Genomic DNA, 17,886 nt, shown 5'->3' with positions numbered 1-17,886 from the left:
AGGTTGGACGTTGGAGGATGCTTATGGTAGAGAAATTAACATTACATTCTCTGGAAACAGCTCTGGTGGACATTCCTGCAGTCAGCATGCCAATTACGTGCTCCCACAACTTGAGACATCTGTGGCATTGTGTTGTGTGACAAAACTGCACATTTTAGAGTGGCCTTTTATAGTCCCCAGCACAAGGTGCACCTGTGTAATGATCGTGCTGTTTAATCAGCTTCTTGATATGCCACACCTGTCAGGTGGATCGATTATCTTGGCAAAGGAGAAATGCTCACTAACAGGGATGTAAACAAATTTGTGCACATAATTTGAGAGAAATAAGCTTTTTGTGCGTATGGAACATTTCTGGGATCATTTATTTCAGCTCATGAAACATGGGACCAACACTTTACATGTCGGGTTTATATTTTGTTCAGTCTAGTTAACGTAAGTTCAATCACAAAGGCTGATCTGAGTGCATCTCCCCAGTTTCATTCAGTAGTACAATACAATCCAAGTTGCATTTTATCGTGGGCACAGTGCGAATTTCTATCTGTGATGTTTTAAATGTCTTAGAGAGCGATCATTTCCTGCAGATCTCCTTGCTGAGTGGCGTTGATCATGCACTGCTTCAAATTAGGGTGAGCCTGATGTTCCGCATGTCACCCCTCACGTCTCTAAAACATGAGGAAAAGGAGACAAAGTCAATTTCGATGTATCTACAAATTCAATGTTTTACGCTTATGTATCATATTTGATGAGTTACTGACCTGTCCGTCCACAGGCTTGATGAGCTATAACCTCCACAACTGGATCACACTGGCACCGGATGTTCTGAGGGATGCACTGCTGTTGGACTGGAAAACAAAGAAACATTTGGTCAGTACTGCATCACATCCTCTTTGGCTGGACAGAAAAAGCATTGGACAATGTGACAACTGGTCACTCAACATCCAATCTTCATGCCTCATTGTTTAGTTCTTGTTTCCCAATCAACAGTCCAGATCTTCCTCTTCTGCCATGGTGGATGAACTGCCTTTTCTGGTAAATACAGGGACATTTCTCTTTCCCACAGGAAACTGGCAGCTGTAGACCCGAGTGTTATAACTGGTTTTCCGATCCACCCATCTGAAAGACACATTTGTTATTTACTTTTTCTAGCTAAGTTGATTACTAAAATGGTAATATCTATATTAAAATATCATAACCCACAGACTTGACTTTAGTGACAGTGAAATAGACTGGGTTTTGGTCTATCTGCACATCTAAAATTTTACTATTTTACTGGATTGGAACATTTCTGCTGAGATGGAGGAATGATCTGGAATGCTCAACTAGATGATCAGGACAGTCTGTTACTATTTGCCCAAAAAGGTGAAGTATTGCTATTGAGCTTTGCGACTGTACTTCTAATTCTCAAGAGGAAAGTTAAAATCCTCAGCCGTGAGGTCACTGAGTTGGACCAACAGTGATAAGGTGGATCGTCTGAAAGGGACTGACGTGCAGGGTTGGAACATAAGGATTTTGGGCACTGGTCAGCAGACAACGATTTCTACATTCAGGTCATAAATCTGTGGCATGCGATGTTTGTAAAGGCAAAATGTCACAGCTGTGTCAGGCTAGTTTGGCACATTGTCTACTATCCAGTCTGAAAAGTACTAGCCTCGGGCTAGATTCATTTCCATCCCTGCTGACATTTCGATTTGACTGCACAGGTAATTTGATTAGTCATGGACAACAGATGCAACCGTGGAACAAAACCCGTTTCTGTGTTTTGTATGGGGAAAACATTGAGCCACACAAGTCCTTTGTGAGCTAGCTAGCCAACTTTAGCAATTGTAGCTAACTAGCCAACCAAGGTGCCTAACTAGCTAGCCCACAAGGCGATATTTAGCTAGCTAGTTAACATTAGCTCACCATTCGTGTAGTCAGACTTTTCTAAGTGGTGACATACTAGCTAACCAACTAACCTTGCCATGGTGCCGGCCGAATGTTAGTTAGCAAGTCTGACTACACGAACGGTGAGTTAACGTTAACTAGCTAGTTAAATATCCTTTCTCTGGTGGGCTAACGCTAGCTAGCATGTCACCATGTGAAAAAGTAGCTGGCTAGCTCACTGAAGACTTGTCAATAAAAATGTCACAACAGTCATTCTTCTAGCCTATGCTGGTTTACTTTTTACTTGTAAAGAAGGTAATGTTTTACACGTAACTACAGTTGGTGGTTATCTAGCTAATTTTCATAAGCACCTAGTTAATCACAGATCTTTGACCTAACCAAAATGCCTTGTTAACCTTAGGTCTCTCCATCGATCAGAAGCAAGGACCGTATTGTGCTATCTACTCCGATTTTAGCGTTTTCCAACCTCTAAGTGAGAGGCATCGCTGGAGCCGTGTGATAAGGTAAGCCTTGTTTGCTAGCTACTAACTAGTTCGCTACAAAGGCAGAGGCTAATAAAAAAAATATGTATTTTTTAAAAACATGTTAAGATAGCTAGCTAGGTAATTTGAAAAATGCTAAAACAACACCACACAAGAAACACGATATCAATTATTTACAGGAGAAACTAAAAAGGCTATAATACCTACGCTACTTGCTAGGGTACATGATACCGCGTCGATGAGTTTGCATGGAGAAATTTGCCTTGAGGGATGACATCAACTCTTGAGACAAGAAGTGTAGTTCTGTGTTAGCCACATTAGCAGCTAATTAGTCTTGTTTTGGGGGGGTAATTACAGGTGAATATATTAAGTTACTTTATCCGATAGAGATTTGCGCGGTTATCAAATCTTCACGCCGGGTTAAGCCTACACGAAACACAGACCTTATATGAAGTAGTACTAAAATCCCCTATGGAAAAATGAATGGCGTAAAAACGATTGGAACCATTTCCGGGTTTTACCACTAGGTTTTATTGGTAGTATGATTCATACTGTGGTACTCAATTGGCTACTAGGTAGGGAGACGACAATATTGAATTATTATATTGATTTATACCTTCCCTTTCTCTGGTCCACACTCCAGTCCAGTTGATGGCGGTAATGCACCTTAAAGTTGGTTGCCAACCACCATTAAAAAAGAATCCACAGAATAAGACTACTACGTAGATACTTCCAACTCCGGTTGCCGGATAGTAGTGCTTGTCAAGCGGGTGCGAAGGGCACTGTGTCCCGGTGTTGTTGTAGTTCAACCCTCCACGTTGACTGTATGTGTCAAGGTGACATCTCCATGGTTATCAATATCAGTTATTTCTTGTGTAGGCTTCTATCCTACTTGTAATATAATCATGGGAGGGGAAAATAATGGCCACGTTAGCTAACGCCGGCAACACAGCCGTGGTATCACAGTCCTGTCTCATGTCAACATGCATGTTCATACAATGCCGGTGCACTGGACGCCGGCAACAAATCTGCCCAATTAGCTGATTCGCTTTCAATACACCCTCTCCTTTCAACACACCCACTCGCCCATACTCCAGTCACCATATTGGGGGACAGCTACCCATACTCCAGTCACCATATTGGGCTGTAGCTACCCATACTCCAGTCACCATATTGGGCTGTAGCTACCCATACTCCAGTCACCATATTGGGCTGTAGCTACCCATACTCCAGTCACCATATTGGGCTGTAGCTACCCATACTCCAGTCACCATATTGGGCTGTAGCTACCCATACTCCAGTCACCATATTGGGGGACAGCTACCCATACTCCAGTCACCATATTGGGGGACAGCTACCCATACTCCAGTCACCATATTGGGCTGTAGCTACCCATACTCCAGTCACCATATTGGGCTGTAGCTAACCATACTCCAGTCACATATTGGGGAACAGCTACCCATACTCCAGTCACCATATTGGGCTGTAGCTACCCATACTCCAGTCACCATATTGGGCTGCAGCTACCCATACTCCAGTCACCATATTGGGCTGTAGCTACCCATACTCCAGTCACCATATTGGGCTGTAGCTACCCATACTCCAGTCACCATATTGGGCTGTAGCTACCCATACTCCAGTCACCATATTGGGGGACAGCTACCCATACTCCAGTCACCATATTGGGCTACAGCTACCCATACTCCAGTCACCATATTGGGGGACAGCTACCCATACTCCAGTCACCATATTGGGCTGCAGCTACCCATACTCCAGTCACCATATTGGGCTGTAGCTACCCATACTCCAGTCACCATATTGGGCTACAGCTACCCATACTCCAGTCACCATATTGGGGGACAGCTACCCATACTCCAGTCACCATATTGGGCTGTAGCTACCCATACTCCAGTCACCATATTGGGCTGTAGCTACCCATACTCCAGTCACCATATTGGGCTGTAGCTACCCATACTCCAGTCACCATATTGGGCTGCAGCTACCCATACTCCAGTCACCATATTGGGCTGCAGCTACCCATACTCCAGTCACCATATTGGGCTGTAGCTACCCATACTCCAGTCACCATATTGGGCTGTAGCTACCCATACTCCAGTCACCATATTGGGCTGTAGCTACCCATACTCCAGTCACCATATTGGGGGACAGCTACCCATACTCCAGTCACCATATTGGGGGACAGCTACCCATACTCCAGTCACCATATTAGGCTGTAGCTACCCATACTCCAGTCACCATATTGGGCTGCAGCTACCCATACTCCAGTCACCATATTGGGCTGCAGCTACCCATACTCCAGTCACCATATTGGGCTGTAGCTACCCATACTCCAGTCACCATATTGGGGGACAGCTACCCATACTCCAGTCACCATATTGGGCTGTAGCTACCCATACTCCAGTCACCATATTGGGGGACAGCTACCCATACTCCAGTCACCATATTGGGGGACAGCTACCCATACTCCAGTCACCATATTGGGCTGCAGCTACCCATACTCCAGTCACCATATTGGGCTGTAGCTACCCATACTCCAGTCACCATATTGGGCTGTAGCTACCCATACTCCAGTCACCATATTGGGGGACAGCTACCCATACTCCAGTCACCATATTGGGCTGTAGCTAACCATACTCCAGTCACCATATTGGGGGACAGCTACCCATACTCCAGTCACCATATTGGGCTGCAGCTACCCATACTCCAGTCACCATATTGGGGGACAGCTACCCATACTCCAGTCACCATATTGGGCTGTAGCTACCCATACTCCAGTCACCATATTGGGGGACAGCTACCCATACTCCAGTCACCATATTGGGCTGCAGCTACCCATACTCCAGTCACCATATTGGGGGACAGCTACCCATACTCCAGTCACCATATTGGGGGACAGCTACCCATACTCCAGTCACCATATTGGGCTGTAGCTACCCATACTCCAGTCACCATATTGGGCTGTAGCTACCCATACTCCAGTCACCATATTGGGCTGTAGCTAACCATACTTGCAAAAAATCCTGTAATAGAAAAGAAAGGCCTTGTTTCTACCGCCAGCGACACAACCATGGTGCCGGGTGTCCAAAATGGAGCCGACAGAGAGGGCTGCCTCGCTTCTAGTCCTTAGGAAACTTTGCAGTATTTTGTTATTTTATGTATTATTTATTACATTGTTAGCCCAGCAAATCTAGTGTTATTACATACAGCCAGGAAGACCTATTAGATATCAGAGCGGCATCAACTTACCAGCACTACGACCAGGAATACGACTTTCCCGAAGCGGATCCTTTGTCCGAACTACCCAGGGCATTTGAGCTGATTCCAGAGGCTGAGCCAAAACAACGCCAGAGAAGAGGTAAAGTGAGCGGTCTTCTGGTCAGACTTCAGAGGCACGCACAAAACGCTACTGCTTCCGAGTATATTACTCACTAAATTCCAGTCTCTAGATAATAAGGTAGACGAAATTAGGGCAAGGGTTGCTTTGCAGAGAGACATCAGGGATTGTAATATACTCTGTTTCACGGAAACATGGCTCTCTCAGGATATGCTGTCGGAGTCGGTACAACCACCTGGATTCTTTGTGCGTTTGTCCAACAGGAATAAATATCTCTCCGGGAAGAAGAAGGGCGGGGGTGTATGTTTCATGATTAATGACTCATGGTGTAATTGTAACAACATACAGGAACTCAAGTCCTTTTGTTCACCGGACCTAGAATTCCTCACAATCAAATGCCGATCATATTATCTCCCAAAATAATTATCCTTGGTTATTGTCACAGCCGTGTATATCCCCCTCAAGCCAATACCATGATGGCCCTCAAGGAATTTCACTGGACTTTATGTAAACTGGAAACCATATATCCTGAGGCTAAATTTATTATAGCTGGGGATTTTAACAAAGCAACTTTGAGAACAAGGCTTCCTAAATTCTATCAGCATATTGACTGTAGTACTCGTGCTGGAAAAACTCTGGATCACTGCTACTCTAACTTCTGCGATGCATACAAGGCCCTCCCCCGCTCACCCTTTGGCAAATCTGACCACGACTCCATTTTGCTCCTCCCTTCCTATATGCAGAAACTCAAACAGGATGTACCCGTGTTAAGAGCTATTCAACGCTGGTCTGACCAATCAGAATCCAGGCTTCAAGATTGTTTTGATCACGCGGACTGGGACATGTTCCGGGTAGCTTCAGAGAATAATATCGACATATACGCTGAATCAGTGAGTGAGTTTATAAGGAAGTGCGTAGGAGGAGATGTAGTACCCACTGTGACCATTAAAACCAACCCTAACCAGAAACCATGGATAGATGGCGGCATTTGCGCTAAACTGAAAGCGTGAAACGCCGCAATTAACCATGGAAACGTGACTAGGATTATGGCAGAATACAAACAGTGTAGTTATTCCCTCCAAAGTCAATCAAACAAGCAAAATGTCAGTATAGAGACAAAGTCGCAATTCAACGGCTCAGACACGAGACGTATGTGGCAGGGTCTACAGACAATCATAGACTACAAAAATAAAACCAGCCATGTCACGGACTCCGACGTCTTGCTTCCAGACAAAATAAACACCTTCTTTGCCCGCTTTGAGGATAATACAGTGCCACCAACTCGGCCCGCTACCAAGGACTGTGGGCTCTCCTTCTCCGTGGCCAACGTGAGTAAGACATGTAAACGTGTTAGCACTCAATTCTGTCATCATGAAGTGCTTTGAGAGGCTAGTCAAGGATGATATCACCTCCACCTTAGCTGTCACCCTAGACCCACTCCAATTTGCTTACCGCCCCAATAGGTCCACAGACGATGCAATTGCCATAACACTGCACACTGCCCTATCCCATCTGGACAAGAGGAATACCTATGTAAGAATGCTGTTCATTGACTTCAGCTCAGCATTCAACACCATAGTACTCTCCAAGCTCATCATTAAGCTAGAGGCCCTGGGTCTCAACCCCGCCCTGTGCAATTGGGTCCTGGACTTCCTGAGCCGCCCCCAGGTGGTGAAGGCAGGAAACAACATCTCCGCTTCGCTGATCCTCAACACTGGGGCCCCACAGGTGTGCGTTCTGGGCCCTCGCTGACCCTCAACACTGGGGCCTCACAAGAGTGTGTGCACCTGTACTCCCTGTTCACCCACGACTGCGTGGTCATGCACGCCTCCAACTCAATCATCAAGTTTGCAGACGACTGTCACGCCCTGGCCTTAGTTATCTTTATTTTCTGTAATATTTTGGTTAGGTCAGGGTGTGACAGGGGGGATGTTTGTGTTTTTGTCTTGTCTTGGGTGGTTGTAGTGTCTAGGGGGTTTTGTTAGAGTGTATGGGTTAGTGTTGAGTGTAGGTTTCTAGGTATGTCTATGGTTGCCTGAATGGTTCTCAATCAGAGACAGCTGTCATTCATTTGTCTCTGATTGGGAGCCATATTTAAGGCAGCCATAGGCATTGGGCTGTTGTGGGTAATTGTCTATGTCATTGTGTAGTGTTTAGTGTCAGCACGATTTGTTTAAATAGCTTCACGATCGTCAGTTTGTTGTTTTTGTTTCGTCGTTATAATTAAAAAGAATGTATTTTTCACAAGCTGCGTTTTGGTCCTCTCTTCCACGTCATGACGATCGTGACAACGACACTACAGTGGTAGGCTTGATTACCAACAACGACGAGACAGCCTACAGGGAGGAGGTGAGGGCACTCGGAGTGTGGTCTGAGCAAAACAACCTCTCAATGTCAACAAAACAAAGGAGATGATCGTGGACTTCAGGAAACAGCAGAGGGAGCAGTCCCATATCCACATCGACGGGACAGTAGTGGAGAGGGTGGAAAGTTTTAAGTTCCTCGGCATACACATCACAGACAAACTGAAATGGTCCACACAGTGTGGTGAAGAATGCGCAGCAGCGCCTCTACAACCTCAGGAGGCTGAAGAAATGTGGCTCGTCACCAGTAGCGTGCCGTGGGCCTGGGGCCTGGGCCTTCAGTGAGGTCCTACACAGTCCCACCCGAATTAATCCACCTCTTATTACAGAAACGCAGTATAACCAGGCGTTGCGTCACCTTGAAATTGACATTTTTATTCAGAGAATTGCAGGGGAAGAGTACAATACAGTACAGTTCAACTAATAGGCAAGAACATAGTCGAGTGCAACAGAGTTATATTAATATTCTTCTTCTATCCATTTCTGGTCCACAAACTTTGAGCTTTAAGTCCCCCAAAAAATAAATACAGTGTGTCCACTAAACAGCGCATTGTCGCACCCAAAGCAGTTTCACCGTGATGATAAAGACACATAACTATTCACTGAAAATAAAAGAAAGAAAACAAATAATTTGCAGCATAGGCTATTTGCCATTTTATTTTGTTAATATATAGGGTATTTAATATTAACGAAATAAAATGCGAAACATACATACACATTTAATAAAAAATAACATGCATTGTATGCCTACTCACCAAAGACTGATTATTTGAACACAAAATCCTTCCTCCTTTCTTTCCTCAAGAAGACTTCAATGACTCTGTTGTACAGTCTATCTGTGCGTTTTAGTTCCACCAATAAGTCCTTTTCTATCGACATGGAGGCTAATGCTGAAAGCCGAGTCTGTCCAGTAGCATTTCTGGAATACGTTTTGATTCGCTTTAAGGCCGAGAATGACCGCTCGACAGAAGCCGTGGACACAGGGATAGTCACTGTCACACATGCCAATGTGTAAAGTTGCCCCATGTCCTCATTCAGATTTTTCTGCTTAAGGAAATCAAGGAGATCAGAGGGACTTTTCCCTTCAAAATCAGTCATAGCATACATTACAGTCAGTTCTGTTTTTAGCTTGGATAGGTCGAACAGTGTTCCGTGACTCTCTGTTAAGCTGGAGAAGGCTGTTTGCGGAATTTTTTCCGGTAGGTCTGAAAGTGCCGGGGGTCCAGGAGGGAGAGAAACATTAATTTTTCGTGGTCTTGAAACCTGTTTCGTATCTGGCAAAGAATGTTGTCCAGAATATTGCTGTGGAGTTGTTGATAGTATGTGCGAGGGTCTCCTTGTGCTGGGCCTCTGCGTGCGCTGGGTGAACTTGAGATGCGCGCTGTGTCATCGTAGATTTGACTGAACCTGCACCTCTCTCGCTCAATTGTGTCACAAAACTCGTTCACCCTTGTCAGGCAGAATTGTACATCCAAAGTTTGTTTCTGTAGAATTCCAAAAAGCACATCCGAATAATTAAAATTCCCATTGAATGTTTCAAGCAAAAAACAAAACTCAAAATCATCCAAACGTGCATTAAATCCATCAGCCATAAGCACAGTATCCCCGTCATGGTCATCATGATGTTCCAGTAAGTGGTTAAACAGCTCCTTTAGGGCAACTCTCTTTTCAAAGACTGCATTGACCAATCTAGATGTATATTGCCACCTCGTTGGTGCAACCTTAGGAAGACGACGCTTGCAGATGTCATCCAGCAGTTGCGTGCGCTTAGGGGATCGTGAGAAAAATGCTGCAAGACCATTGAGGTTGGCAAAGAAGACCTTGCATTCTTTAAGTTTTGAGGCTCCTTGAGTCAGTACTAAATTTAGTCGATGTGCATAGCAGTGAATGAATAAGGCCATCGGTGCCCTCTCCTTAACTTTAGCCTGCACCCCATTGAGTCCAGATGCCATGACTGCTGCGCCATCAAAACACTGTGCCACAACTTTATCCAGACTACATTCATTTTCCTCCAAGAAACGGAAAATAAGAGCGGCAATGTCATCAGCTCGCTTGCCGCTTGTCACATCTTCAAATCGGATAAATCGCTCCTTGACTCCTGTGTCCGTCACAACAAAGGGAGCTTTTTTCATCTCCATTTTGATCTCTTCTCCCATCACTTCAGCAATAGCATAAATTAGGTCATTTTGTATTTTGCCGGACGTCCCAATGAACACTTTGTTAGTGGACAGGTGGTATTGTAAATCTGTGTTGCTTTCAGAAAGAAAAGAAAGAAGCTCCACGTAGTTCCCTTTGTTTGTGGAGTCAGCACTTTCATCGTGTCCCCTAAAAGAAAGTTCCTGTTTACCCAAAAACATGACACAATCAATGAGTCTTTTCAATATTTCCCTATTTTTCTTCACCTTTTCATTGTGCAGCTCCGTTGCCCTGCGCGATTGTTCATTGAGCTGTAGATCCACTCGGGTGTCCCCAAAAGTTTTCAAAAGCACCATTGCTTGTAAGTGCCCAGCCGTACTTTGGTGTCTCGTTGCTGCCTTGGTTAGACAACTCAAGTTTGCAAAGCCAGTGTGGCTCCAAACACCAAATCGATCACTTGCAAATAATAGGCATTCCCAGCAGTACAGTTTGCAGTGCTTCTCGGAGCCTGTGAGCCATTGATAGCGCTCGTAGTTGGAACTTTGAAAGTGGCGAACGAACCCCTTTCCCGCCTGTGACAGGCTTTGTAGCATCGGCGTCGGGCGACCTCTCCTTACAATGTCTAACTTTTCTTGAAAAGTTCGTCTTGAGAATGGCGTTATAATTATATCCTCGACCAAATCGATATCTTCTCCTCCTTCCGCCATTGTGGGTTGAAAAAACAGGTTAGTCGTACGCAAATTAATTCGTTTATCAAATTCAGTTTCCTAGTTCTGAGGATCTGCATAGACCTGCCCATAGGACCTGCTTCTCAATATTGGTAATCCAATCAAAAGACGTGCACGCACTACGCCTGCTAGCTGGCTCCTGTGTAACACTGGAGCCAGCCAGCAGGCGTACAATAGCCAACTCTAAAGCTGATTGGTTGACACTAAATTTTCATTTCCATTCACTTTAAGCTACAAGCGCCCGCACTGTTGATTCTGAAGGCCTGAGGGCAGATTTTAGACCCCTGGCAACACATGATGGCTGAATATGATTGGATAAAAGATCTAACATAAAGACCAGCCCTCCAAATCTCAACCTGGGGCTGGAAGCAGTGCAACCAAGAGGAAAGCTATGAAATGAAGAGTATAATTCTTACTCTGGGGAATAATTTAATACATATTTGTGGGAAAATATATTTAAAAAATATATATATTCTGATGATGTTTAGGCCAGCAGAGAAGGCCTTGCTGGCCCTGACGGCCCACCACTGCTCGTCACCTAAAACTAGAGGTCGACCGATTATGATTTTTCAATGCCGATACCGATTATTGGAGGACAAAAAAAGCCGATACCGATTAATCGGCCAATTTATTAAAAAAACATTTAAAAAAATATATATATATATCATACACACACATTTTTGTAATAATGACAATTGCAACAATACTGAATGAACAATGAACACTTATTTTAACTTAATATAATACATAAATACACACACACACACAGCTCTGAAGTGACAATGATACTGAAGAGTCTGTTTAGGAGACAAATACTCTCAACTGTTTGAATAAAAATAGAGTTTAAGTTACCTGTGATGAATGTTGAAAACAAAAACTTTAATTTCTATATGCAGGAAATCCTATTTTAATAATGGGCATGGTAAGAATTGACAACCAAAGTGCGAGTCATAATTCCCATGACAACTTCTAGCAAAATCTGAAAAGCGTTCATTTATTCCATAGGATATTTTTAGATTCACTTAAAATAAGGTCTGTGTTTCGTGTAGGCTTACATCACCGTGCCAATTTTATAACTGTGTAGATATCCATAGGACAAGGTAACTCTGATCAATATTGGCTAAATATAAGCGAAGATCATTTTTTTTGTAGAGTGTATTTATGAAAATATGTTGACAAACGTTACCTTATCCTAGTGAGATTTACACGGGTATCAAAACGTCGAGGCAGTTTAAGCCTGCACGAAACACAGACCTTATTTGAAGTAGATCAAGACATTCTCTATGGAAGACATGAACGGTAAAATAACGAAGGAACCCCTTTCAAGTTCAGCCGCAAGTTATTACAGGAATTATAACGCGTCGACTATTTCTCTCTAAACCATATACCTTTGACTAATCCGGAAACTATCACCTCGAAAACAAAACATTTATTCCGTTCCGTATTTCATCTAACGGGTGGCATCCATGAGTCTAAATATTCCTGTTACATTGCACAACCTTCAATGTTGTCATAATTACGTAAAATTCTGGCAAATTAGTTCGCAAAGAGCCAGGCGGCCCAAACTGTTGCATATACCCTGACTCTGCGTGCAATGAACGCAAGAGAAATGACACAATTTCACCTGGTTAATATTGCCTGCTAACCTGGATTTCTTTTAGCTAAATATGCAGGTTAAAAAAAATATACTTGTGTATTGATTTTAAGAAAGGCATTGATGTTTATGGTTAAGTACACATTGGAGCAATGACAGTCATTGATTGATTGTTTTTTATAAGATAAGTTTAATGCTAGCTAGCAACTTACCTTAGCTTACTGCATTCGCTAACAGGCAGGCTCCTCGTGGAGTGCAATGTAATCAGGTGTTAGAGCATTGGACTAGTTAACTGTAAGGTTGCAAGATTGGATCCCCCGAGCTGACAAGGTTAAAGGCAGAATGTTCCTAGGCCGTCATTGAAAATAAGAATGTGTTCTTAACTGACTTGCCTAGTTAAATAAAGATTAAATAAAGGTGTAAAAAAAAAAATAATAATAAAAAAAAAATCGGCAAATCGGCGCCCAAAAGTACCGATTTCCGATTGGTATGAAAACTTGAAATCGGCCCCGATTAATCGGTCGACCTCTACCTAAAACCCTCACAAACCTTTACAGATGCACAATTGAAAGTATCCTGTCGGGCTGCATCACCAACTGGTTCGGCAACTGCACCGCCCACAACCGCATGGCTATCCAGAGGGTGGTGCGGTCTGCACAACGCATCACTGGTGGCAAACTACCTGCCCTCCAGGACACCTACAGCACCCGATGTCACAGGAAGGCCAAAAAGATCATCAAGGACAGCAACCACCCGAGCCACTGCCTGTTCACCCCGCTATCATCCACAAGGCGAGATCAGTACAGGTGCATCAAAGCTGGGACCGAGAGACTGAAAAACAGCTTCTATCTCAAGTCCATCAGACTGCTAAACAGCCATCACCAACACAGAGAGGCTGCTGCCTACGTACAGACTTGAAATCATTTGCCACTTTAATAATGTTTACATATCTTGCATTACTCATCTCATATGTATATACTGTATTTTATACCATCTATTGCATCTTGCCTATGCCGCTCGGCCATCGCTCATCCATATATTTATATGTATATATTCTTATTCCATTCCTTTACTTAGATTTGTGTGTATTAGGTAGTTGTTTGGTCATTTTTAGATGACATGTTAGATATTACTGCATTGTCGGAACTAGAAACACAAGCATTTCGCTACACCTGCAATAACATCTGCTAACCGTGTGTATGTGACCAATAACATCTGCTAACCGTGTGTATGTGACCAATAACATCTGCTAACCATGTGTATGTGACCAATAACATCTACTAACCATGTGTATGTGACCAATAACATCTGCTAACCATGTGTATGTGACCAATAACATCTGCTAACCATGTGTATGTGACCAATAACATCTGCTAACCATGTGTATGTGACCAATAACATCTGCTAACCATGTGTATGTGACCAATAACATCTGCTAACCATGTGTATGTGACCAATAACATCTGCTAACCATGTGTATGTGACCAATAACATCTGCTAACCATGTGACCAATAACATCTGCTAACTATGTGACCAATAACATCTGCTAACCATGTGACCAATAACATCTGCTAACCATGTGTATGTGACCAATAACATCTGCTAACCATGTGTATGTGACCAATAACATCTGCTAACCATGTGTATGTGACCAATAACATCTGCTAACCATGTGTATGTGACCAATAACATCTGCTAACCATGTGTATGTGACCAATAACATCTGCTAACCATGTGTATGTGACCAATAACATCTGCTAACCATGTGTATGTGACCAATAACATCTACTAACCATGTGTATGTGACCAATAACATCTGCTAACCATGTGTATGTGACCAATAACATCTGCTAACCATGTGTATGTGACCAATAACATCTGCTAACCATGTGTATGTGACCAATAACATCTGCTAACCATGTGTATGTGACCAATACAATTTGATTTGATGATACACAGTAGGAAGCGCTACAAAAGACACCCCAATCAGGCACGCAAAACGGTCTTGAGTGGCAACAAATCTGCCCAATCAGCTGATTCGCTTTCCATACACCCACCCTTTCGACACACCCACTCGGCCATACTCCGGTCGCCATATTGGGCTGCAGCTAACCATACTTGAAGGAGAATTGCCGCGTTCAAAACCCCTGGGAACTCGGAAATCTTACTTCGGATTTCAGAGCGTTTAAAACAACTGGATACTGGGGGAAAAAACGAGCTCCAACTGGGAAAAATAGTTTGAAAGGTCATCCAAATTGGGATTTCAAGTCGGAAACTCGGGCATCTTCCTAGAGCTCCGTCCTAAAGATCACTGGCGTCTTGATTTGACATACTTTTTCCCGAGTTCCCAGTTGTTTTGAACGCAGAAAATTTCAGCCGTCGTCATATCTCGTGCCATGACGTCATCAGAGGAGCCCCTCCCTGTGTGTGGTGCCGCTTTCATGACAACTTGGGAACTTTGAAATCGGATATCCCCAACATCCGGCTTTCATGACAACTGGGAACTCGAGAAAAAAAACGAGTTACGACTGGGAAAAGTAGTTTTTAACGGTCATCCAACTCGGAAACTCTGGCATTCATTGAGCTCCAACTTTCCTACCTAAAGATCACTGAAGTCACGATGTTACCTCGTTTTTCCCGAGAACTCAGTAGTCTTGAACGCACCATGACTATTATCGGAAAGTCGGGGATTGTGAGTGTGCACTCTGGTGTCTTGAGTTTTTGTGTTTTCTTTTTATAAGTCAGTTTGTGTTTTAACTTTACGCCGCAACGTGTTGAAATATAATTTCGCAGTTAGTGCCATAGTTGTTTATTAACCTACACAATTTGAAACGGCTTGAAATCTGTTTGAATCTACCTGGAATAGGCAGACGGACCACCGAGATGTATTTTAGCTAACGTTAGCCTAGCCTAAAGCAGCTAACTAACCGGGCTAATTTATTTAGCCACTTCAACCTGGACTATAACGTTATCGTGAACATATCAAACTATTTGTTTTTAGTGGACTTATTTTCAAACTCGCTGCCCTTTTTGTTGAGGATCCAACTTCACTTTCGGAGGCCAACTACCTACCTGTAACCCAGGAAGGAGAGACCGACAGAGAGAAGGAAAGTGCTGTCATTGTCTGGTTGAACTGACCCAGTATGTTGTCCAACACCGGGACCCAGCCTCTGTTCCCCCCGACCCAGGGCCAACCTAACCCGCTCCCTTCGGGTCACCTCCCACAGTTCCATGTGAAACCGACCCTACAGATCAAGAAGAACGCAATAACGGAAGAGTACAAAGTGACCAGTCAGGTACTGGGGCACGGCATTAATGGAAGGGTACTGGAGATCTTCCACAAGAAGAGCGGAGACAAATACGCCCTCAAGGTAATATCATAGATTAACTGGGAAATTTGTTATACATATCTAGTAGTCTGTTGGATAAGAAGTTATTTAAGCTACAGATTCAATGTCCCGCTATAGTTTTGTTGAAACAGTGCGACATAGTAACTAACTGACATGTTTGTTGTACCCAGTTGTAACTAGGAATAAACAGTGTTGGTAAACAATCAACATTTTTAAATATAGGTGTGTTGAGAACAAAGGCAGCTTTCCCTCTCATTATTCTCTCCTGTCTGTTAACCTTTAATCTAACTAGGCAAGTCAGTTAAGAACAAATTCTAATGATTGATCAGCAGACAGAATGATGGGCAGCAGATCTGATAGTCCTTATTGATCACTCTGCTCTCTCTATACTGCTGTGATGTCATCACTATACCGGGCTGGTTTCAGTACGAAAAAAACGGTGTGCAAAATTTAAATGAGAACAGTGGTGTTCTGAATGACAAGTTGAAAATCGGGGAGGGGTTGGGGACCGCTGTCACCACGGCCACTGCCCTTTTTTAAATACGTCACTCATTGTTTCAAGCCACACAACGCCATATCCAACAAACAGTGCAAATGTAAGTCTGTTCGAGAATGTTGCAGAACATTTTAAGGCAACACGTCGTTCAGTTCAAACGTCACGAAAACGTTTAATCGAACTGAACGCACCAGTGGTGTGATGTCATCAGATGACTCACTGAGTGTCACCCTGGTCAAGCTCTCTCTAATCTCACCAGACACTTCTGACAAATCCTCTTAATCTCACCAGACACTTCTGACAAATCCTCTTAATCTCACCAGACACTTCTGACAAATCCTCTAATCTCACCTTGACACTTCTAACAAATCCTCGGAAGGTCTGGTTAATCAACAAGTCAAAAGTGGCCTTCGTTAACCCAACAGAAAGATTGGTCAAACGTGACGGGCCATCCCTTTGACTATTGACTAGGCGTTACCTCACACCCCCGTAGACCAGATTTGAGTCGTTGCAAGTTTATGTGCATTTAGCCTGGGGGGGGCGAGGTTAGACAACAATTAGGCCTAGTTCAATCCGGTGTTTTAGTGACGGGCTGGAGGAAATACCTGCACATCTAGTAGTTGTCCAGGACCAGTTGGAGAAGGCTGATGTAGGTTAAGCTAGTGTTGTTTCTAACCAGACCATAAACGCTGTGATGAAGTCATAGTTAAAGTCGGTCATGTTTATCTGATCCAGCTAATGGTTGTCCAGACTAAAGACCACAATCAGTTGATATAGCCCTGACAGTAGAAAGACTGAAGTAGTAGGTTCTAGCTATGAATTATTTCATTACACGGTTAGAACAAGTCCTGCCATGCCAGCTTGTCTCCCGACAGTAGCTGACGTCAACAGGGAGCTAGCTACGTTACACTGAATCACTGTCTGGCAACGTCCCTAGGCATGTAGAGCAGACTGACTGGGGTAGAGGTGTGTGTGTGTGTGTGTGTGTGAGTGAGACACTGTCTGGTCATAGCCTCGTCGTGAAACAGGCTTCCCTAAAACGAGGAAACCTAGGGAAGTTCCCTTGCAGAAGTCAGCTGAAGAGGGGTTTGAACTCTGTGTAAATCAATGACTCCTCAAAGTACGTCAAACCAATCAAATACCTTGCTACGTACGGCTCACCGGGTTAGTGCTGTAGGAGCTACAGTGAGGACTTAATGTCAACAAAACAATCACTGCTGACTAAACATTTTGGAATGTTTGCATTGCGCTGGTTTTCACAGCATTTCTCTGTTATTTGAAGATCAACTGGAGCAACGGGAGGAATTGTATACAATGCTGGCCATATATTCATGTTTTTCATTTGAACATTTCTGGAATGACATTTGACTGTAAAGGCTAGCATGAGGGACCAGAAGCTAGCCACAATTTGTTTTGTTTTGAGAAAAGTCTGCTAACCTACCGAGAGTCTGTATAAGTAGCTACAGAGAACTACTAGCTAGTTCAATTCCTCTCACG

General features: G+C 43.6%; 1 long non-coding RNA gene across 1 annotated transcript; it reads right to left on the bottom strand.

Annotated features, from left to right (window-relative positions):
* Positions 1-357: 357 nt before the first annotated feature.
* On the bottom strand, positions 358-15,883 carry LOC120065525. The gene is made up of 3 exons (XR_005478687.1): positions 15,616-15,883; positions 756-1,113; positions 358-662 (listed from the first exon to the last, which is right to left on the bottom strand). It is a non-coding gene; the product is annotated as an uncharacterized LOC120065525 (long non-coding RNA).
* Between the last annotated feature and the right edge of the window lie 2,003 nt (positions 15,884-17,886).

This window comes from Salvelinus namaycush, chromosome 20 (assembly GCF_016432855.1).
Source record: "Salvelinus namaycush isolate Seneca chromosome 20, SaNama_1.0, whole genome shotgun sequence".
Classification (NCBI taxonomy): Eukaryota; Metazoa; Chordata; class Actinopteri; order Salmoniformes; family Salmonidae; genus Salvelinus; species Salvelinus namaycush.
This window is presented reverse-complemented; position numbering and strand designations above follow the sequence as displayed.